At 57.9% G+C, this 20490-nt stretch overlaps 10 non-coding genes across 10 annotated transcripts; all 10 read left to right on the forward strand.

Moving 5' to 3' along the window:
* Positions 1-717: 717 nt before the first annotated feature.
* LOC140194278 (5S ribosomal RNA) lies at positions 718-836 on the forward strand. Its single transcript, XR_011885129.1, has one exon. It is a non-coding gene; the product is annotated as a 5S ribosomal RNA (ribosomal RNA).
* A 1866-nt stretch (positions 837-2702) lies between these two features.
* LOC140194380 (5S ribosomal RNA) lies at positions 2703-2821 on the forward strand. The gene has a single exon (XR_011885226.1). It is a non-coding gene; the product is annotated as a 5S ribosomal RNA (ribosomal RNA).
* A 1864-nt stretch (positions 2822-4685) lies between these two features.
* On the forward strand, positions 4686-4804 carry LOC140194280 (5S ribosomal RNA). The gene has a single exon (XR_011885131.1). It is a non-coding gene; the product is annotated as a 5S ribosomal RNA (ribosomal RNA).
* A 1864-nt stretch (positions 4805-6668) lies between these two features.
* On the forward strand, positions 6669-6787 carry LOC140194382 (5S ribosomal RNA). Its single transcript, XR_011885228.1, has one exon. It is a non-coding gene; the product is annotated as a 5S ribosomal RNA (ribosomal RNA).
* Positions 6788-8651: 1864 nt separating this feature from the next.
* On the forward strand, positions 8652-8770 carry LOC140194383 (5S ribosomal RNA). Its single transcript, XR_011885229.1, has one exon. It is a non-coding gene; the product is annotated as a 5S ribosomal RNA (ribosomal RNA).
* A 1863-nt stretch (positions 8771-10633) lies between these two features.
* LOC140194385 (5S ribosomal RNA) lies at positions 10634-10752 on the forward strand. Its single transcript, XR_011885230.1, has one exon. It is a non-coding gene; the product is annotated as a 5S ribosomal RNA (ribosomal RNA).
* Positions 10753-12618: 1866 nt separating this feature from the next.
* Positions 12619-12737, forward strand: LOC140194386 (5S ribosomal RNA). The gene has a single exon (XR_011885231.1). It is a non-coding gene; the product is annotated as a 5S ribosomal RNA (ribosomal RNA).
* Positions 12738-14601: 1864 nt separating this feature from the next.
* Positions 14602-14720, forward strand: LOC140194281 (5S ribosomal RNA). The gene has a single exon (XR_011885132.1). It is a non-coding gene; the product is annotated as a 5S ribosomal RNA (ribosomal RNA).
* Positions 14721-16587: 1867 nt separating this feature from the next.
* On the forward strand, positions 16588-16706 carry LOC140194387 (5S ribosomal RNA). Its single transcript, XR_011885232.1, has one exon. It is a non-coding gene; the product is annotated as a 5S ribosomal RNA (ribosomal RNA).
* Positions 16707-18574: 1868 nt separating this feature from the next.
* LOC140194194 (5S ribosomal RNA) lies at positions 18575-18693 on the forward strand. Its single transcript, XR_011885048.1, has one exon. It is a non-coding gene; the product is annotated as a 5S ribosomal RNA (ribosomal RNA).
* The last annotated feature ends 1797 nt before the right edge of the window (positions 18694-20490 follow it).

Below are 20490 nucleotides of genomic sequence, written 5' to 3' on the forward strand. Positions count from 1 at the left end.
AAACTGCCAATGCCTGTCTTGTGCCGCCAAGGCGATGTGAAATCCAGTTTAGGACCTGGCGCTGAATGCCTCATCAAGCGACGGAACCTCCTTGAATAGGTGGGACTTTTGCAAAGGCCTGGCTCGACTGCCGGTCGGCAGCGTCCAGCGCCTCTCGCTCATGACCATTCCTGTTCGCCTCCTCGATTAAATTTGTCAGATCGGTTTCTCACCGCAGCATCTAGTGCCGGCGGTCTGACAAGTTTCTGAGTTCCCTTCCGAAGTAAGGGGAGAAAAGGAGCTGTGATCCCATCGGCCGGCGGGCTTGCCGAAGCTGAGGTGGTCTTAAATAGCTAGGCTGGAGCGGGTGCGATCTCTTCACTGGTAGGCAGAAGGTAGAGTAAACGCGAAGAAAGGGGAAGCAGAGATGCGGCGGCCGTCAGGACCAGCGCAGTGGCGACCTGGGCAGCGAGAGGTCTGTGTCTGTTGGGGGTGGGGGGGGGGGGTGCGGTAGGAGCACTGATTGTGGGGTGGCTAGTGATGTGAGCAGGAAGCAGCGGAGTGGCCAGTGAATGGTGAGGAGGACGGGTGAGAGAGGAGAGGTGAAAGTGGGAGGGGAGAGTGTAGGGTGTGAGTGAAGGGGCGAAGGCAGAGGAGTGTAAGAAAGGAGGAGCAGCGTGGGAGCAAGCTGAGAGTGGCTGCATGCCGCTTAAGTGCGGAGAGGAGCGGTGCACTGGTGCCTACGGCCATACTAGCCTGAAAACGCCCGATCTCGTCTGATCTCGGAAGCTAAGCCGGCTCAGGCCTGGTTAGTACTTGGATGGGAGACCGCCTGGGAATACCAGGTGCCGTAGGCTTTTGCTCCTCTGCCCAACTGCCCCAGCAGGAGGTGCTGTCTTTTTCATTTTTTCTCTCTCCCTCTCACTCATACACTCTGCGCTCTCCGTTTGCCAGTCAGCCTGCAAACGCAAGCACTCTGCTGTCAAGGCACAAGAATCTGCTTTTGCTGGGCTGCCGGCTGCGCTTGGCAGCATGCTTCATCACCTGGCCCTGACAGCCGCGCTTCGGCAGCGAGCTGCTGCCGGCGCTCACTCTCAGCCAGTCAGGCAGCCAGACGCAAGGGCACCCAAGCTTGCTTGCGCTGTGTCCTGCGCTTGCGTACAGCGCCCATTCTCAGCTTCGGCTCTGCCTTTGCCACCTGAGCAGGCATCACCAAAGACGGCAGCTGCTTCCCGCGGCTAAGCCGGATGGCCCTGTGCGGCACAAGCTGCTCTCAAGAGCTTGTCATGGCTGAGTCGGACCAGCCGGTTCATCTGCAGGCCGCCGGACTGGCAATAGGTAGCCGCGCCCCACCCAGGCGAGGACGGTTAGCTCAGTTGGTCAGAGCGTGGTGCTAATAACGCCAAGGTCGTGGGTTCGATCCCCGTACTGTCCACGCATTCCCTTTAGCCGGCCCGGGGTCTGTGCATGACTCTGTAGAAGCTGCTTCCGTCGTCCACTATCCTTTGGTCCAGCCACTTTTGGCGCAGTTGCACTTCTCTGGCAGGGGTGGCTGTGCTGGCCGGCAGGCAGTTGCGCTGACAGTGTGAGCAGGCCCTTCGGCCCATCTAGTCCGTGCGCAGCTGTTATTCTCTCCGCCCTGCAGGAGCATGAGACATGGGACTGAATGAATGAGGCACTTTTGCACCCACCTTGAGACGGTTAATTATCCCACCCTCTCTATTTGAAGCCGTTGCTGATCAAGAACCCATCAACGTTCGCCTGAAACGTACCCACCGACATTGTATCGCTAGGCGTCCGTGGCAAACAATTTCACATATCCACCAGCCTCCCTTAACGAACTTCTCCTCAACTTTGTTCCAAAGAGACGTCTGACTGAGGCTGTGGCCTCAGCTGCTGCACATGACTGCCGTAGGAAACATCCTCAGCACATCCATCCTATCTCGGCCTTTCAATATTTGATAGATTTCAATCAGATCGAATCTCGTGCAGACGCAGAGCCGCGAAACTGCCAATGCCTGTCTTGTGCCGCCAAGGCGATGTGAAATCCAGTTTAGGACCTGGCGCTGAATGCCTCATCAAGCGACGGAACCTCCTTGAATAGGTGGGACTTTTGCAAAGGCCTGGCTCGACTGCCGGTCGGCAGCGTCCAGCGCCTCTCGCTCATGACCATTCCTGTTCGCCTCCTCGATTAAATTTGTCAGATCGGTTTCTCACCGCAGCATCTAGTGCCGGCGGTCTGACAAGTTTCTGAGTTCCCTTCCGAAGTAAGGGGAGAAAAGGAGCTGTGATCCCATCGGCCGGCGGGCTTGCCGAAGCTGAGGTGGTCTTAAACAGCTAGGCTGGAGCGGGTGCGATCTCTTCACTGGTAGGCAGAAGGTAGAGTAAACGCGAAGAAAGGGGAAGCAGAGATGCGGCGGCCGTCAGGACCAGCGCAGTGGCGACCTGGGCAGCGAGAGGTCTGTGTCTGTTGGGGGTGGGGGGGGGGGGGTGCGGTAGGAGCACTGATTGTGGGGTGGCTAGTGATGTGAGCAGGAAGCAGCGGAGTGGCCAGTGAATGGTGAGGAGGACGGGTGAGAGAGGAGAGGTGAAAGTGGGAGGGGAGAGTGTAGGGTGTGAGTGAAGGGGCGAAGGCAGAGGAGTGTAAGAAAGGAGGAGCAGCGTGGGAGCAAGCTGAGAGTGGCTGCATGCCGCTTAAGTGCGGAGAGGAGCGGTGCACTGGTGCCTACGGCCATACTAGCCTGAAAACGCCCGATCTCGTCTGATCTCGGAAGCTAAGCAGGCTCAGGCCTGGTTAGTACTTGGATGGGAGACCGCCTGGGAATACCAGGTGCCGTAGGCTTTTGCTCCTCTGCCCAACTGCCCCAGCAGGAGGTGCTGTCTTTTTCATTTTTTCTCTCTCCCTCTCACTCATACACTCTGCGCTCTCCGTTTGCCAGTCAGCCTGCAAACGCAAGCACTCTGCTGTCAAGGCACAAGAATCTGCTTTTGCTGGGCTGCCGGCTGCGCTTGGCAGCATGCTTCATCACCTGGCCCTGACAGCCGCGCTTCGGCAGCGAGCTGCTGCCGGCGCTCACTCTCAGCCAGTCAGGCAGCCAGACGCAAGGGCACCCAAGCTTGCTTGCGCTGTGTCCTGCGCTTGCGTACAGCGCCCATTCTCAGCTTCGGCTCTGCCTTTGCCACCTGAGCAGGCATCACCAAAGACGGCAGCTGCTTCCCGCGGCTAAGCCGGATGGCCCTGTGCGGCACAAGCTGCTCTCAAGAGCTTGTCATGGCTGAGTCGGACCAGCCGGTTCATCTGCAGGCCGCCGGACTGGCAATAGGTAGCCGCGCCCCACCCAGGCGAGGACGGTTAGCTCAGTTGGTCAGAGCGTGGTGCTAATAACGCCAAGGTCGTGGGTTCGATCCCCATACTGTCCACGCATTCCCTTTAGCCGGCCCGGGGTCTGTGCATGACTCTGTAGAAGCTGCTTCCGTCGGCCACTATCCTTTGGTCCAGCCACTTTTGGCGCAGTTGCACTTCTCTGGCAGGGGTGGCCGTGCTGGCCGGCAGGCAGTTGCGCTGACAGTGTGAGCAGGCCCTTCGGCCCATCTAGTCCGTGCGCAGCTGTTATTCTCTCCGCCCTGCAGGAGCATGAGACATGGGACTGAATGAATGAGGCACTTTTGCACCCACCTTGAGACGGTTAATTATCCCACCCTCTCTATTTGAAGCCGTTGCTGATCAAGAACCCATCAACGTTCGCCTGAAACGTACCCACCGACATTGTATCGCTAGGCGTCCGTGGCAAACAATTTCACATATCCACCAGCCTCCCTTAACGAACTTCTCCTCAACTTTGTTCCAAAGAGACGTCTGACTGAGGCTGTGGCCTCAGCTGCTGCACATGACTGCCGTAGGAAACATCCTCAGCACATCCATCCTATCTCGGCCTTTCAATATTTGATAGATTTCAATCAGATCGAATCTCGTGCAGACGCAGAGCCGCGAAACTGCCAATGCCTGTCTTGTGCCGCCAAGGCGATGTGAAATCCAGTTTAGGACCTGGCGCTGAATGCCTCATCAAGCGACGGAACCTCCTTGAATAGGTGGGACTTTTGCAAAGGCCTGGCTCGACTGCCGGTCGGCAGCGTCCAGCGCCTCTCGCTCATGACCATTCCTGTTCGCCTCCTCGATTAAATTTGTCAGATCGGTTTCTCACCGCAGCATCTAGTGCCGGCGGTCTGACAAGTTTCTGAGTTCCCTTCCGAAGTAAGGGGAGAAAAGGAGCTGTGATCCCATCGGCCGGCGGGCTTGCCGAAGCTGAGGTGGTCTTAAATAGCTAGGCTGGAGCGGGTGCGATCTCTTCACTGGTAGGCAGAAGGTAGAGTAAACGCGAAGAAAGGGGAAGCAGAGATGCGGCGGCCGTCAGGACCAGCGCAGTGGCGACCTGGGCAGCGAGAGGTCTGTGTCTGTTGGGGGTGGGGGGGGGGGTGCGGTAGGAGCACTGATTGTGGGGTGGCTAGTGATGTGAGCAGGAAGCAGCGGAGTGGCCAGTGAATGGTGAGGAGGACGGGTGAGAGAGGAGAGGTGAAAGTGGGAGGGGAGAGTGTAGGGTGTGAGTGAAGGGGCGAAGGCAGAGGAGTGTAAGAAAGGAGGAGCAGCGTGGGAGCAAGCTGAGAGTGGCTGCATGCCGCTTAAGTGCGGAGAGGAGCGGTGCACTGGTGCCTACGGCCATACTAGCCTGAAAACGCCCGATCTCGTCTGATCTCGGAAGCTAAGCCGGCTCAGGCCTGGTTAGTACTTGGATGGGAGACCGCCTGGGAATACCAGGTGCCGTAGGCTTTTGCTCCTCTGCCCAACTGCCCCAGCAGGAGGTGCTGTCTTTTTCATTTTTTCTCTCTCCCTCTCACTCATACACTCTGCGCTCTCCGTTTGCCAGTCAGCCTGCAAACGCAAGCACTCTGCTGTCAAGGCACAAGAATCTGCTTTTGCTGGGCTGCCGGCTGCGCTTGGCAGCATGCTTCATCACCTGGCCCTGACAGCCGCGCTTCGGCAGCGAGCTGCTGCCGGCGCTCACTCTCAGCCAGTCAGGCAGCCAGACGCAAGGGCACCCAAGCTTGCTTGCGCTGTGTCCTGCGCTTGCGTACAGCGCCCATTCTCAGCTTCGGCTCTGCCTTTGCCACCTGAGCAGGCATCACCAAAGACGGCAGCTGCTTCCCGCGGCTAAGCCGGATGGCCCTGTGCGGCACAAGCTGCTCTCAAGAGCTTGTCATGGCTGAGTCGGACCAGCCGGTTCATCTGCAGGCCGCCGGACTGGCAATAGGTAGCCGCGCCCCACCCAGGCGAGGACGGTTAGCTCAGTTGGTCAGAGCGTGGTGCTAATAACGCCAAGGTCGTGGGTTCGATCCCCGTACTGTCCACGCATTCCCTTTAGCCGGCCCGGGGTCTGTGCATGACTCTGTAGAAGCTGCTTCCGTCGTCCACTATCCTTTGGTCCAGCCACTTTTGGCGCAGTTGCACTTCTCTGGCAGGGGTGGCTGTGCTGGCCGGCAGGCAGTTGCGCTGACAGTGTGAGCAGGCCCTTCGGCCCATCTAGTCCGTGCGCAGCTGTTATTCTCTCCGCCCTGCAGGAGCATGAGACATGGGACTGAATGAATGAGGCACTTTTGCACCCACCTTGAGACGGTTAATTATCCCACCCTCTCTATTTGAAGCCGTTGCTGATCAAGAACCCATCAACGTTCGCCTGAAACGTACCCACCGACATTGTATCGCTAGGCGTCCGTGGCAAACAATTTCACATATCCACCAGCCTCCCTTAACGAACTTCTCCTCAACTTTGTTCCAAAGAGACGTCTGACTGAGGCTGTGGCCTCAGCTGCTGCACATGACTGCCGTAGGAAACATCCTCAGCACATCCATCCTATCTCGGCCTTTCAATATTTGATAGATTTCAATCAGATCGAATCTCGTGCAGACGCAGAGCCGCGAAACTGCCAATGCCTGTCTTGTGCCGCCAAGGCGATGTGAAATCCAGTTTAGGACCTGGCGCTGAATGCCTCATCAAGCGACGGAACCTCCTTGAATAGGTGGGACTTTTGCAAAGGCCTGGCTCGACTGCCGGTCGGCAGCGTCCAGCGCCTCTCGCTCATGACCATTCCTGTTCGCCTCCTCGATTAAATTTGTCAGATCGGTTTCTCACCGCAGCATCTAGTGCCGGCGGTCTGACAAGTTTCTGAGTTCCCTTCCGAAGTAAGGGGAGAAAAGGAGCTGTGATCCCATCGGCCGGCGGGCTTGCCGAAGCTGAGGTGGTCTTAAATAGCTAGGCTGGAGCGGGTGCGATCTCTTCACTGGTAGGCAGAAGGTAGAGTAAACGCGAAGAAAGGGGAAGCAGAGATGCGGCGGCCGTCAGGACCAGCGCAGTGGCGACCTGGGCAGCGAGAGGTCTGTGTCTGTTGGGGGTGGGGGGGGGGGTGCGGTAGGAGCACTGATTGTGGGGTGGCTAGTGATGTGAGCAGGAAGCAGCGGAGTGGCCAGTGAATGGTGAGGAGGACGGGTGAGAGAGGAGAGGTGAAAGTGGGAGGGGAGAGTGTAGGGTGTGAGTGAAGGGGCGAAGGCAGAGGAGTGTAAGAAAGGAGGAGCAGCGTGGGAGCAAGCTGAGAGTGGCTGCATGCCGCTTAAGTGCGGAGAGGAGCGGTGCACTGGTGCCTACGGCCATACTAGCCTGAAAACGCCCGATCTCGTCTGATCTCGGAAGCTAAGCAGGCTCAGGCCTGGTTAGTACTTGGATGGGAGACCGCCTGGGAATACCAGGTGCCGTAGGCTTTTGCTCCTCTGCCCAACTGCCCCAGCAGGAGGTGCTGTCTTTTTCATTTTTTCTCTCTCCCTCTCACTCATACACTCTGCGCTCTCCGTTTGCCAGTCAGCCTGCAAACGCAAGCACTCTGCTGTCAAGGCACAAGAATCTGCTTTTGCTGGGCTGCCGGCTGCGCTTGGCAGCATGCTTCATCACCTGGCCCTGACAGCCGCGCTTCGGCAGCGAGCTGCTGCCGGCGCTCACTCTCAGCCAGTCAGGCAGCCAGACGCAAGGGCACCCAAGCTTGCTTGCGCTGTGTCCTGCGCTTGCGTACAGCGCCCATTCTCAGCTTCGGCTCTGCCTTTGCCACCTGAGCAGGCATCACCAAAGACGGCAGCTGCTTCCCGCGGCTAAGCCGGATGGCCCTGTGCGGCACAAGCTGCTCTCAAGAGCTTGTCATGGCTGAGTCGGACCAGCCGGTTCATCTGCAGGCCGCCGGACTGGCAATAGGTAGCCGCGCCCCACCCAGGCGAGGACGGTTAGCTCAGTTGGTCAGAGCGTGGTGCTAATAACGCCAAGGTCGTGGGTTCGATCCCCGTACTGTCCACGCATTCCCTTTAGCCGGCCCGGGGTCTGTGCATGACTCTGTAGAAGCTGCTTCCGTCGTCCACTATCCTTTGGTCCAGCCACTTTTGGCGCAGTTGCACTTCTCTGGCAGGGGTGGCTGTGCTGGCCGGCAGGCAGTTGCGCTGACAGTGTGAGCAGGCCCTTCGGCCCATCTAGTCCGTGCGCAGCTGTTATTCTCTCCGCCCTGCAGGAGCATGAGACATGGGACTGAATGAATGAGGCACTTTTGCACCCACCTTGAGACGGTTAATTATCCCACCCTCTCTATTTGAAGCCGTTGCTGATCAAGAACCCATCAACGTTCGCCTGAAACGTACCCACCGACATTGTATCGCTAGGCGTCCGTGGCAAACAATTTCACATATCCACCAGCCTCCCTTAACGAACTTCTCCTCAACTTTGTTCCAAAGAGACGTCTGACTGAGGCTGTGGCCTCAGCTGCTGCACATGACTGCCGTAGGAAACATCCTCAGCACATCCATCCTATCTCGGCCTTTCAATATTTGATAGATTTCAATCAGATCGAATCTCGTGCAGACGCAGAGCCGCGAAACTGCCAATGCCTGTCTTGTGCCGCCAAGGCGATGTGAAATCCAGTTTAGGACCTGGCGCTGAATGCCTCATCAAGCGACGGAACCTCCTTGAATAGGTGGGACTTTTGCAAAGGCCTGGCTCGACTGCCGGTCGGCAGCGTCCAGCGCCTCTCGCTCATGACCATTCCTGTTCGCCTCCTCGATTAAATTTGTCAGATCGGTTTCTCACCGCAGCATCTAGTGCCGGCGGTCTGACAAGTTTCTGAGTTCCCTTCCGAAGTAAGGGGAGAAAAGGAGCTGTGATCCCATCGGCCGGCGGGCTTGCCGAAGCTGAGGTGGTCTTAAATAGCTAGGCTGGAGCGGGTGCGATCTCTTCACTGGTAGGCAGAAGGTAGAGTAAACGCGAAGAAAGGGGAAGCAGAGATGCGGCGGCCGTCAGGACCAGCGCAGTGGCGACCTGGGCAGCGAGAGGTCTGTGTCTGTTGGGGGTGGGGGGGGGGGTGCGGTAGGAGCACTGATTGTGGGGTGGCTAGTGATGTGAGCAGGAAGCAGCGGAGTGGCCAGTGAATGGTGAGGAGGACGGGTGAGAGAGGAGAGGTGAAAGTGGGAGGGGAGAGTGTAGGGTGTGAGTGAAGGGGCGAAGGCAGAGGAGTGTAAGAAAGGAGGAGCAGCGTGGGAGCAAGCTGAGAGTGGCTGCATGCCGCTTAAGTGCGGAGAGGAGCGGTGCACTGGTGCCTACGGCCATACTAGCCTGAAAACGCCCGATCTCGTCTGATCTCGGAAGCTAAGCAGGCTCAGGCCTGGTTAGTACTTGGATGGGAGACCGCCTGGGAATACCAGGTGCCGTAGGCTTTTGCTCCTCTGCCCAACTGCCCCAGCAGGAGGTGCTGTCTTTTTCATTTTTTCTCTCTCCCTCTCACTCATACACTCTGCGCTCTCCGTTTGCCAGTCAGCCTGCAAACGCAAGCACTCTGCTGTCAAGGCACAAGAATCTGCTTTTGCTGGGCTGCCGGCTGCGCTTGGCAGCATGCTTCATCACCTGGCCCTGACAGCCGCGCTTCGGCAGCGAGCTGCTGCCGGCGCTCACTCTCAGCCAGTCAGGCAGCCAGACGCAAGGGCACCCAAGCTTGCTTGCGCTGTGTCCTGCGCTTGCGTACAGCGCCCATTCTCAGCTTCGGCTCTGCCTTTGCCACCTGAGCAGGCATCACCAAAGACGGCAGCTGCTTCCCGCGGCTAAGCCGGATGGCCCTGTGCGGCACAAGCTGCTCTCAAGAGCTTGTCATGGCTGAGTCGGACCAGCCGGTTCATCTGCAGGCCGCCGGACTGGCAATAGGTAGCCGCGCCCCACCCAGGCGAGGACGGTTAGCTCAGTTGGTCAGAGCGTGGTGCTAATAACGCCAAGGTCGTGGGTTCGATCCCCGTACTGTCCACGCATTCCCTTTAGCCGGCCCGGGGTCTGTGCATGACTCTGTAGAAGCTGCTTCCGTCGTCCACTATCCTTTGGTCCAGCCACTTTTGGCGCAGTTGCACTTCTCTGGCAGGGGTGGCTGTGCTGGCCGGCAGGCAGTTGCGCTGACAGTGTGAGCAGGCCCTTCGGCCCATCTAGTCCGTGCGCAGCTGTTATTCTCTCCGCCCTGCAGGAGCATGAGACATGGGACTGAATGAATGAGGCACTTTTGCACCCACCTTGAGACGGTTAATTATCCCACCCTCTCTATTTGAAGCCGTTGCTGATCAAGAACCCATCAACGTTCGCCTGAAACGTACCCACCGACATTGTATCGCTAGGCGTCCGTGGCAAACAATTTCACATATCCACCAGCCTCCCTTAACGAACTTCTCCTCAACTTTGTTCCAAAGAGACGTCTGACTGAGGCTGTGGCCTCAGCTGCTGCACATGACTGCCGTAGGAAACATCCTCAGCACATCCATCCTATCTCGGCCTTTCAATATTTGATAGATTTCAATCAGATCGAATCTCGTGCAGACGCAGAGCCGCGAAACTGCCAATGCCTGTCTTGTGCCGCCAAGGCGATGTGAAATCCAGTTTAGGACCTGGCGCTGAATGCCTCATCAAGCGACGGAACCTCCTTGAATAGGTGGGACTTTTGCAAAGGCCTGGCTCGACTGCCGGTCGGCAGCGTCCAGCGCCTCTCGCTCATGACCATTCCTGTTCGCCTCCTCGATTAAATTTGTCAGATCGGTTTCTCACCGCAGCATCTAGTGCCGGCGGTCTGACAAGTTTCTGAGTTCCCTTCCGAAGTAAGGGGAGAAAAGGAGCTGTGATCCCATCGGCCGGCGGGCTTGCCGAAGCTGAGGTGGTCTTAAATAGCTAGGCTGGAGCGGGTGCGATCTCTTCACTGGTAGGCAGAAGGTAGAGTAAACGCGAAGAAAGGGGAAGCAGAGATGCGGCGGCCGTCAGGACCAGCGCAGTGGCGACCTGGGCAGCGAGAGGTCTGTGTCTGTTGGGGGTGGGGGGGGGGTGCGGTAGGAGCACTGATTGTGGGGTGGCTAGTGATGTGAGCAGCAAGCAGCGGAGTGGCCAGTGAATGGTGAGGAGGACGGGTGAGAGAGGAGAGGTGAAAGTGGGAGGGGAGAGTGTAGGGTGTGAGTGAAGGGGCGAAGGCAGAGGAGTGTAAGAAAGGAGGAGCAGCGTGGGAGCAAGCTGAGAGTGGCTGCATGCCGCTTAAGTGCGGAGAGGAGCGGTGCACTGGTGCCTACGGCCATACTAGCCTGAAAACGCCCGATCTCGTCTGATCTCGGAAGCTAAGCAGGCTCAGGCCTGGTTAGTACTTGGATGGGAGACCGCCTGGGAATACCAGGTGCCGTAGGCTTTTGCTCCTCTGCCCAACTGCCCCAGCAGGAGGTGCTGTCTTTTTCATTTTTTCTCTCTCCCTCTCACTCATACACTCTGCGCTCTCCGTTTGCCAGTCAGCCTGCAAACGCAAGCACTCTGCTGTCAAGGCACAAGAATCTGCTTTTGCTGGGCTGCCGGCTGCGCTTGGCAGCATGCTTCATCACCTGGCCCTGACAGCCGCGCTTCGGCAGCGAGCTGCTGCCGGCGCTCACTCTCAGCCAGTCAGGCAGCCAGACGCAAGGGCACCCAAGCTTGCTTGCGCTGTGTCCTGCGCTTGCGTACAGCGCCCATTCTCAGCTTCGGCTCTGCCTTTGCCACCTGAGCAGGCATCACCAAAGACGGCAGCTGCTTCCCGCGGCTAAGCCGGATGGCCCTGTGCGGCACAAGCTGCTCTCAAGAGCTTGTCAAGGCTGAGTCGGACCAGCCGGTTCAGCTGCAGGCCGCCGGACTGGCAATAGGTAGCCGCGCCCCACCCAGGCGAGGACGGTTAGCTCAGTTGGTCAGAGCGTGGTGCTAATAACGCCAAGGTCGTGGGTTCGATCCCCATACTGTCCACGCATTCCCTTTAGCCGGCCCGGGGTCTGTGCATGACTCTGTAGAAGCTGCTTCCGTCGTCCACTATCCTTTGGTCCAGCCACTTTTGGCGCAGTTGCACTTCTCTGGCAGGGGTGGCTGTGCTGGCCGGCAGGCAGTTGCGCTGACAGTGTGAGCAGGCCCTTCGGCCCATCTAGTCCGTGCGCAGCTGTTATTCTCTCCGCCCTGCAGGAGCATGAGACATGGGACTGAATGAATGAGGCACTTTTGCACCCACCTTGAGACGGTTAATTATCCCACCCTCTCTATTTGAAGCCGTTGCTGATCAAGAACCCATCAACGTTCGCCTGAAACGTACCCACCGACATTGTATCGCTAGGCGTCCGTGGCAAACAATTTCACATATCCACCAGCCTCCCTTAACGAACTTCTCCTCAACTTTGTTCCAAAGAGACGTCTGACTGAGGCTGTGGCCTCAGCTGCTGCACATGACTGCCGTAGGAAACATCCTCAGCACATCCATCCTATCTCGGCCTTTCAATATTTGATAGATTTCAATCAGATCGAATCTCGTGCAGACGCAGAGCCGCGAAACTGCCAATGCCTGTCTTGTGCCGCCAAGGCGATGTGAAATCCAGTTTAGGACCTGGCGCTGAATGCCTCATCAAGCGACGGAACCTCCTTGAATAGGTGGGACTTTTGCAAAGGCCTGGCTCGACTGCCGGTCGGCAGCGTCCAGCGCCTCTCGCTCATGACCATTCCTGTTCGCCTCCTCGATTAAATTTGTCAGATCGGTTTCTCACCGCAGCATCTAGTGCCGGCGGTCTGACAAGTTTCTGAGTTCCCTTCCGAAGTAAGGGGAGAAAAGGAGCTGTGATCCCATCGGCCGGCGGGCTTGCCGAAGCTGAGGTGGTCTTAAACAGCTAGGCTGGAGCGGGTGCGATCTCTTCACTGGTAGGCAGAAGGTAGAGTAAACGCGAAGAAAGGGGAAGCAGAGATGCGGCGGCCGTCAGGACCAGCGCAGTGGCGACCTGGGCAGCGAGAGGTCTGTGTCTGTTGGGGGTGGGGGGGGGGGGGTGCGGTAGGAGCACTGATTGTGGGGTGGCTAGTGATGTGAGCAGGAAGCAGCGGAGTGGCCAGTGAATGGTGAGGAGGACGGGTGAGAGAGGAGAGGTGAAAGTGGGAGGGGAGAGTGTAGGGTGTGAGTGAAGGGGCGAAGGCAGAGGAGTGTAAGAAAGGAGGAGCAGCGTGGGAGCAAGCTGAGAGTGGCTGCATGCCGCTTAAGTGCGGAGAGGAGCGGTGCACTGGTGCCTACGGCCATACTAGCCTGAAAACGCCCGATCTCGTCTGATCTCGGAAGCTAAGCAGGCTCAGGCCTGGTTAGTACTTGGATGGGAGACCGCCTGGGAATACCAGGTGCCGTAGGCTTTTGCTCCTCTGCCCAACTGCCCCAGCAGGAGGTGCTGTCTTTTTCATTTTTTCTCTCTCCCTCTCACTCATACACTCTGCGCTCTCCGTTTGCCAGTCAGCCTGCAAACGCAAGCACTCTGCTGTCAAGGCACAAGAATCTGCTTTTGCTGGGCTGCCGGCTGCGCTTGGCAGCATGCTTCATCACCTGGCCCTGACAGCCGCGCTTCGGCAGCGAGCTGCTGCCGGCGCTCACTCTCAGCCAGTCAGGCAGCCAGACGCAAGGGCACCCAAGCTTGCTTGCGCTGTGTCCTGCGCTTGCGTACAGCGCCCATTCTCAGCTTCGGCTCTGCCTTTGCCACCTGAGCAGGCATCACCAAAGACGGCAGCTGCTTCCCGCGGCTAAGCCGGATGGCCCTGTGCGGCACAAGCTGCTCTCAAGAGCTTGTCATGGCTGAGTCGGACCAGCCGGTTCATCTGCAGGCCGCCGGACTGGCAATAGGTAGCCGCGCCCCACCCAGGCGAGGACGGTTAGCTCAGTTGGTCAGAGCGTGGTGCTAATAACGCCAAGGTCGTGGGTTCGATCCCCATACTGTCCACGCATTCCCTTTAGCCGGCCCGGGGTCTGTGCATGACTCTGTAGAAGCTGCTTCCGTCGTCCACTATCCTTTGGTCCAGCCACTTTTGGCGCAGTTGCACTTCTCTGGCAGGGGTGGCTGTGCTGGCCGGCAGGCAGTTGCGCTGACAGTGTGAGCAGGCCCTTCGGCCCATCTAGTCCGTGCGCAGCTGTTATTCTCTCCGCCCTGCAGGAGCATGAGACATGGGACTGAATGAATGAGGCACTTTTGCACCCACCTTGAGACGGTTAATTATCCCACCCTCTCTATTTGAAGCCGTTGCTGATCAAGAACCCATCAACGTTCGCCTGAAACGTACCCACCGACATTGTATCGCTAGGCGTCCGTGGCAAACAATTTCACATATCCACCAGCCTCCCTTAACGAACTTCTCCTCAACTTTGTTCCAAAGAGACGTCTGACTGAGGCTGTGGCCTCAGCTGCTGCACATGACTGCCGTAGGAAACATCCTCAGCACATCCATCCTATCTCGGCCTTTCAATATTTGATAGATTTCAATCAGATCGAATCTCGTGCAGACGCAGAGCCGCGAAACTGCCAATGCCTGTCTTGTGCCGCCAAGGCGATGTGAAATCCAGTTTAGGACCTGGCGCTGAATGCCTCATCAAGCGACGGAACCTCCTTGAATAGGTGGGACTTTTGCAAAGGCCTGGCTCGACTGCCGGTCGGCAGCGTCCAGCGCCTCTCGCTCATGACCATTCCTGTTCGCCTCCTCGATTAAATTTGTCAGATCGGTTTCTCACCGCAGCATCTAGTGCCGGCGGTCTGACAAGTTTCTGAGTTCCCTTCCGAAGTAAGGGGAGAAAAGGAGCTGTGATCCCATCGGCCGGCGGGCTTGCCGAAGCTGAGGTGGTCTTAAATAGCTAGGCTGGAGCGGGTGCGATCTCTTCACTGGTAGGCAGAAGGTAGAGTAAACGCGAAGAAAGGGGAAGCAGAGATGCGGCGGCCGTCAGGACCAGCGCAGTGGCGACCTGGGCAGCGAGAGGTCTGTGTCTGTTGGGGGTGGGGGGGGGGGTGCGGTAGGAGCACTGATTGTGGGGTGGCTAGTGATGTGAGCAGGAAGCAGCGGAGTGGCCAGTGAATGGTGAGGAGGACGGGTGAGAGAGGAGAGGTGAAAGTGGGAGGGGAGAGTGTAGGGTGTGAGTGAAGGGGCGAAGGCAGAGGAGTGTAAGAAAGGAGGAGCAGCGTGGGAGCAAGCTGAGAGTGGCTGCATGCCGCTTAAGTGCGGAGAGGAGCGGTGCACTGGTGCCTACGGCCATACTAGCCTGAAAACGCCCGATCTCGTCTGATCTCGGAAGCTAAGCCGGCTCAGGCCTGGTTAGTACTTGGATGGGAGACCGCCTGGGAATACCAGGTGCCGTAGGCTTTTGCTCCTCTGCCCAACTGCCCCAGCAGGAGGTGCTGTCTTTTTCATTTTTTCTCTCTCCCTCTCACTCATACACTCTGCGCTCTCCGTTTGCCAGTCAGCCTGCAAACGCAAGCACTCTGCTGTCAAGGCACAAGAATCTGCTTTTGCTGGGCTGCCGGCTGCGCTTGGCAGCATGCTTCATCACCTGGCCCTGACAGCCGCGCTTCGGCAGCGAGCTGCTGCCGGCGCTCACTCTCAGCCAGTCAGGCAGCCAGACGCAAGGGCACCCAAGCTTGCTTGCGCTGTGTCCTGCGCTTGCGTACAGCGCCCATTCTCAGCTTCGGCTCTGCCTTTGCCACCTGAGCAGGCATCACCAAAGACGGCAGCTGCTTCCCGCGGCTAAGCCGGATGGCCCTGTGCGGCACAAGCTGCTCTCAAGAGCTTGTCATGGCTGAGTCGGACCAGCCGGTTCATCTGCAGGCCGCCGGACTGGCAATAGGTAGCCGCGCCCCACCCAGGCGAGGACGGTTAGCTCAGTTGGTCAGAGCGTGGTGCTAATAACGCCAAGGTCGTGGGTTCGATCCCCGTACTGTCCACGCATTCCCTTTAGCCGGCCCGGGGTCTGTGCATGACTCTGTAGAAGCTGCTTCCGTCGTCCACTATCCTTTGGTCCAGCCACTTTTGGCGCAGTTGCACTTCTCTGGCAGGGGTGGCTGTGCTGGCCGGCAGGCAGTTGCGCTGACAGTGTGAGCAGGCCCTTCGGCCCATCTAGTCCGTGCGCAGCTGTTATTCTCTCCGCCCTGCAGGAGCATGAGACATGGGACTGAATGAATGAGGCACTTTTGCACCCACCTTGAGACGGTTAATTATCCCACCCTCTCTATTTGAAGCCGTTGCTGATCAAGAACCCATCAACGTTCGCCTGAAACGTACCCACCGACATTGTATCGCTAGGCGTCCGTGGCAAACAATTTCACATATCCACCAGCCTCCCTTAACGAACTTCTCCTCAACTTTGTTCCAAAGAGACGTCTGACTGAGGCTGTGGCCTCAGCTGCTGCACATGACTGCCGTAGGAAACATCCTCAGCACATCCATCCTATCTCGGCCTTTCAATATTTGATAGATTTCAATCAGATCGAATCTCGTGCAGACGCAGAGCCGCGAAACTGCCAATGCCTGTCTTGTGCCGCCAAGGCGATGTGAAATCCAGTTTAGGACCTGGCGCTGAATGCCTCATCAAGCGACGGAACCTCCTTGAATAGGTGGGACTTTTGCAAAGGCCTGGCTCGACTGCCGGTCGGCAGCGTCCAGCGCCTCTCGCTCATGACCATTCCTGTTCGCCTCCTCGATTAAATTTGTCAGATCGGTTTCTCACCGCAGCATCTAGTGCCGGCGGTCTGACAAGTTTCTGAGTTCCCTTCCGAAGTAAGGGGAGAAAAGGAGCTGTGATCCCATCGGCCGGCGGGCTTGCCGAAGCTGAGGTGGTCTTAAATAGCTAGGCTGGAGCGGGTGCGATCTCTTCACTGGTAGGCAGAAGGTAGAGTAAACGCGAAGAAAGGGGAAGCAGAGATGCGGCGGCCGTCAGGACCAGCGCAGTGGCGACCTGGGCAGCGAGAGGTCTGTGTCTGTTGGGGGTGGGGGGGGGGGGGGTGCGGTAGGAGCACTGATTGTGGGGTGGCTAGTGATGTGAGCAGGAAGCAGCGGAGTGGCCAGTGAATGGTGAGGAGGACGGGTGAGAGAGGAGAGGTGAAAGTGGGAGGGGAGAGTGTAGGGTGTGAGTGAAGGGGCGAAGGCAGAGGAGTGTAAGAAAGGAGGAGCAGCGTGGGAGCAAGCTGAGAGTGGCTGCATGCCGCTTAAGTGCGGAGAGGAGCGGTGCACTGGTGCCTACGGCCATACTAGCCTGAAAACGCCCGATCTCGTCTGATCTCGGAAGCTAAGCAGGCTCAGGCCTGGTTAGTACTTGGATGGGAGACCGCCTGGGAATACCAGGTGCCGTAGGCTTTTGCTCCTCTGCCCAACTGCCCCAGCAGGAGGTGCTGTCTTTTTCATTTTTTCTCTCTCCCTCTCACTCATACACTCTGCGCTCTCCGTTTGCCAGTCAGCCTGCAAACGCAAGCACTCTGCTGTCAAGGCACAAGAATCTGCTTTTGCTGGGCTGCCGGCTGCGCTTGGCAGCATGCTTCATCACCTGGCCCTGACAGCCGCGCTTCGGCAGCGAGCTGCTTGCCGGCGCTCACTCTCAGCCAGTCAGGCAGCCAGACGCAAGGGCACCCAAGCTTGCTTGCGCTGTGTCCTGCGCTTGCGTACAGCGCCCATTCTCAGCTTCGGCTCTGCCTTTGCCACCTGAGCAGGCATCACCAAAGACGGCAGCTGCTTCCCGCGGCTAAGCCGGATGGCCCTGTGCGGCACAAGCTGCTCTCAAGAGCTTGTCATGGCTGAGTCGGACCAGCCGGTTCATCTGCAGGCCGCCGGACTGGCAATAGGTAGCCGCGCCCCACCCAGGCGAGGACGGTTAGCTCAGTTGGTCAGAGCGTGGTGCTAATAACGCCAAGGTCGTGGGTTCGATCCCCGTACTGTCCACGCATTCCCTTTAGCCGGCCCGGGGTCTGTGCATGACTCTGTAGAAGCTGCTTCCGTCGTCCACTATCCTTTGGTCCAGCCACTTTTGGCGCAGTTGCACTTCTCTGGCAGGGGTGGCTGTGCTGGCCGGCAGGCAGTTGCGCTGACAGTGTGAGCAGGCCCTTCGGCCCATCTAGTCCGTGCGCAGCTGTTATTCTCTCCGCCCTGCAGGAGCATGAGACATGGGACTGAATGAATGAGGCACTTTTGCACCCACCTTGAGACGGTTAATTATCCCACCCTCTCTATTTGAAGCCGTTGCTGATCAAGAACCCATCAACGTTCGCCTGAAACGTACCCACCGACATTGTATCGCTAGGCGTCCGTGGCAAACAATTTCACATATCCACCAGCCTCCCTTAACGAACTTCTCCTCAACTTTGTTCCAAAGAGACGTCTGACTGAGGCTGTGGCCTCAGCTGCTGCACATGACTGCCGTAGGAAACATCCTCAGCACATCCATCCTATCTCGGCCTTTCAATATTTGATAGATTTCAATCAGATCGAATCTCGTGCAGACGCAGAGCCGCGAAACTGCCAATGCCTGTCTTGTGCCGCCAAGGCGATGTGAAATCCAGTTTAGGACCTGGCGCTGAATGCCTCATCAAGCGACGGAACCTCCTTGAATAGGTGGGACTTTTGCAAAGGCCTGGCTCGACTGCCGGTCGGCAGCGTCCAGCGCCTCTCGCTCATGACCATTCCTGTTCGCCTCCTCGATTAAATTTGTCAGATCGGTTTCTCACCGCAGCATCTAGTGCCGGCGGTCTGACAAGTTTCTGAGTTCCCTTCCGAAGTAAGGGGAGAAAAGGAGCTGTGATCCCATCGGCCGGCGGGCTTGCCGAAGCTGAGGTGGTCTTAAATAGCTAGGCTGGAGCGGGTGCGATCTCTTCACTGGTAGGCAGAAGGTAGAGTAAACGCGAAGAAAGGGGAAGCAGAGATGCGGCGGCCGTCAGGACCAGCGCAGTGGCGACCTGGGCAGCGAGAGGTCTGTGTCTGTTGGGGGTGGGGGGGGGGGGGGTGCGGTAGGAGCACTGATTGTGGGGTGGCTAGTGATGTGAGCAGGAAGCAGCGGAGTGGCCAGTGAATGGTGAGGAGGACGGGTGAGAGAGGAGAGGTGAAAGTGGGAGGGGAGAGTGTAGGGTGTGAGTGAAGGGGCGAAGGCAGAGGAGTGTAAGAAAGGAGGAGCAGCGTGGGAGCAAGCTGAGAGTGGCTGCATGCCGCTTAAGTGCGGAGAGGAGCGGTGCACTGGTGCCTACGGCCATACTAGCCTGAAAACGCCCGATCTCGTCTGATCTCGGAAGCTAAGCAGGCTCAGGCCTGGTTAGTACTTGGATGGGAGACCGCCTGGGAATACCAGGTGCCGTAGGCTTTTGCTCCTCTGCCCAACTGCCCCAGCAGGAGGTGCTGTCTTTTTCATTTTTTCTCTCTCCCTCTCACTCATACACTCTGCGCTCTCCGTTTGCCAGTCAGCCTGCAAACGCAAGCACTCTGCTGTCAAGGCACAAGAATCTGCTTTTGCTGGGCTGCCGGCTGCGCTTGGCAGCATGCTTCATCACCTGGCCCTGACAGCCGCGCTTCGGCAGCGAGCTGCTTGCCGGCGCTCACTCTCAGCCAGTCAGGCAGCCAGACGCAAGGGCACCCAAGCTTGCTTGCGCTGTGTCCTGCGCTTGCGTACAGCGCCCATTCTCAGCTTCGGCTCTGCCTTTGCCACCTGAGCAGGCATCACCAAAGACGGCAGCTGCTTCCCGCGGCTAAGCCGGATGGCCCTGTGCGGCACAAGCTGCTCTCAAGAGCTTGTCATGGCTGAGTCGGACCAGCCGGTTCATCTGCAGGCCGCCGGACTGGCAATAGGTAGCCGCGCCCCACCCAGGCGAGGACGGTTAGCTCAGTTGGTCAGAGCGTGGTGCTAATAACGCCAAGGTCGTGGGTTCGATCCCCATACTGTCCACGCATTCCCTTTAGCCGGCCCGGGGTCTGTGCATGACTCTGTAGAAGCTGCTTCCGTCGTCCACTATCCTTTGGTCCAGCCACTTTTGGCGCAGTTGCACTTCTCTGGCAGGGGTGGCTGTGCTGGCCGGCAGGCAGTTGCGCTGACAGTGTGAGCAGGCCCTTCGGCCCATCTAGTCCGTGCGCAGCTGTTATTCTCTCCGCCCTGCAGGAGCATGAGACATGGGACTGAATGAATGAGGCACTTTTGCACCCACCTTGAGACGGTTAATTATCCCACCCTCTCTATTTGAAGCCGTTGCTGATCAAGAACCCATCAACGTTCGCCTGAAACGTACCCACCGACATTGTATCGCTAGGCGTCCGTGGCAAACAATTTCACATATCCACCAGCCTCCCTTAACGAACTTCTCCTCAACTTTGTTCCAAAGAGACGTCTGACTGAGGCTGTGGCCTCAGCTGCTGCACATGACTGCCGTAGGAAACATCCTCAGCACATCCATCCTATCTCGGCCTTTCAATATTTGATAGATTTCAATCAGATCGAATCTCGTGCAGACGCAGAGCCGCGAAACTGCCAATGCCTGTCTTGTGCCGCCAAGGCGATGTGAAATCCAGTTTAGGACCTGGCGCTGAATGCCTCATCAAGCGACGGAACCTCCTTGAATAGGTGGGACTTTTGCAAAGGCCTGGCTCGACTGCCGGTCGGCAGCGTCCAGCGCCTCTCGCTCATGACCATTCCTGTTCGCCTCCTCGATTAAATTTGTCAGATCGGTTTCTCACCGCAGCATCTAGTGCCGGCGGTCTGACAAGTTTCTGAGTTCCCTTCCGAAGTAAGGGGAGAAAAGGAGCTGTGATCCCATCGGCCGGCGGGCTTGCCGAAGCTGAGGTGGTCTTAAATAGCTAGGCTGGAGCGGGTGCGATCTCTTCACTGGTAGGCAGAAGGTAGAGTAAACGCGAAGAAAGGGGAAGCAGAGATGCGGCGGCCGTCAGGACCAGCGCAGTGGCGACCTGGGCAGCGAGAGGTCTGTGTCTGTTGGGGGTGGGGGGGGGGGGTGCGGTAGGAGCACTGATTGTGGGGTGGCTAGTGATGTGAGCAGGAAGCAGCGGAGTGGCCAGTGAATGGTGAGGAGGACGGGTGAGAGAGGAGAGGTGAAAGTGGGAGGGGAGAGTGTAGGGTGTGAGTGAAGGGGCGAAGGCAGAGGAGTGTAAGAAAGGA

Source organism: Mobula birostris, chromosome 2 (genome assembly GCF_030028105.1).
Source record: "Mobula birostris isolate sMobBir1 chromosome 2, sMobBir1.hap1, whole genome shotgun sequence".
Classification (NCBI taxonomy): domain Eukaryota; kingdom Metazoa; phylum Chordata; class Chondrichthyes; order Myliobatiformes; family Myliobatidae; genus Mobula; species Mobula birostris.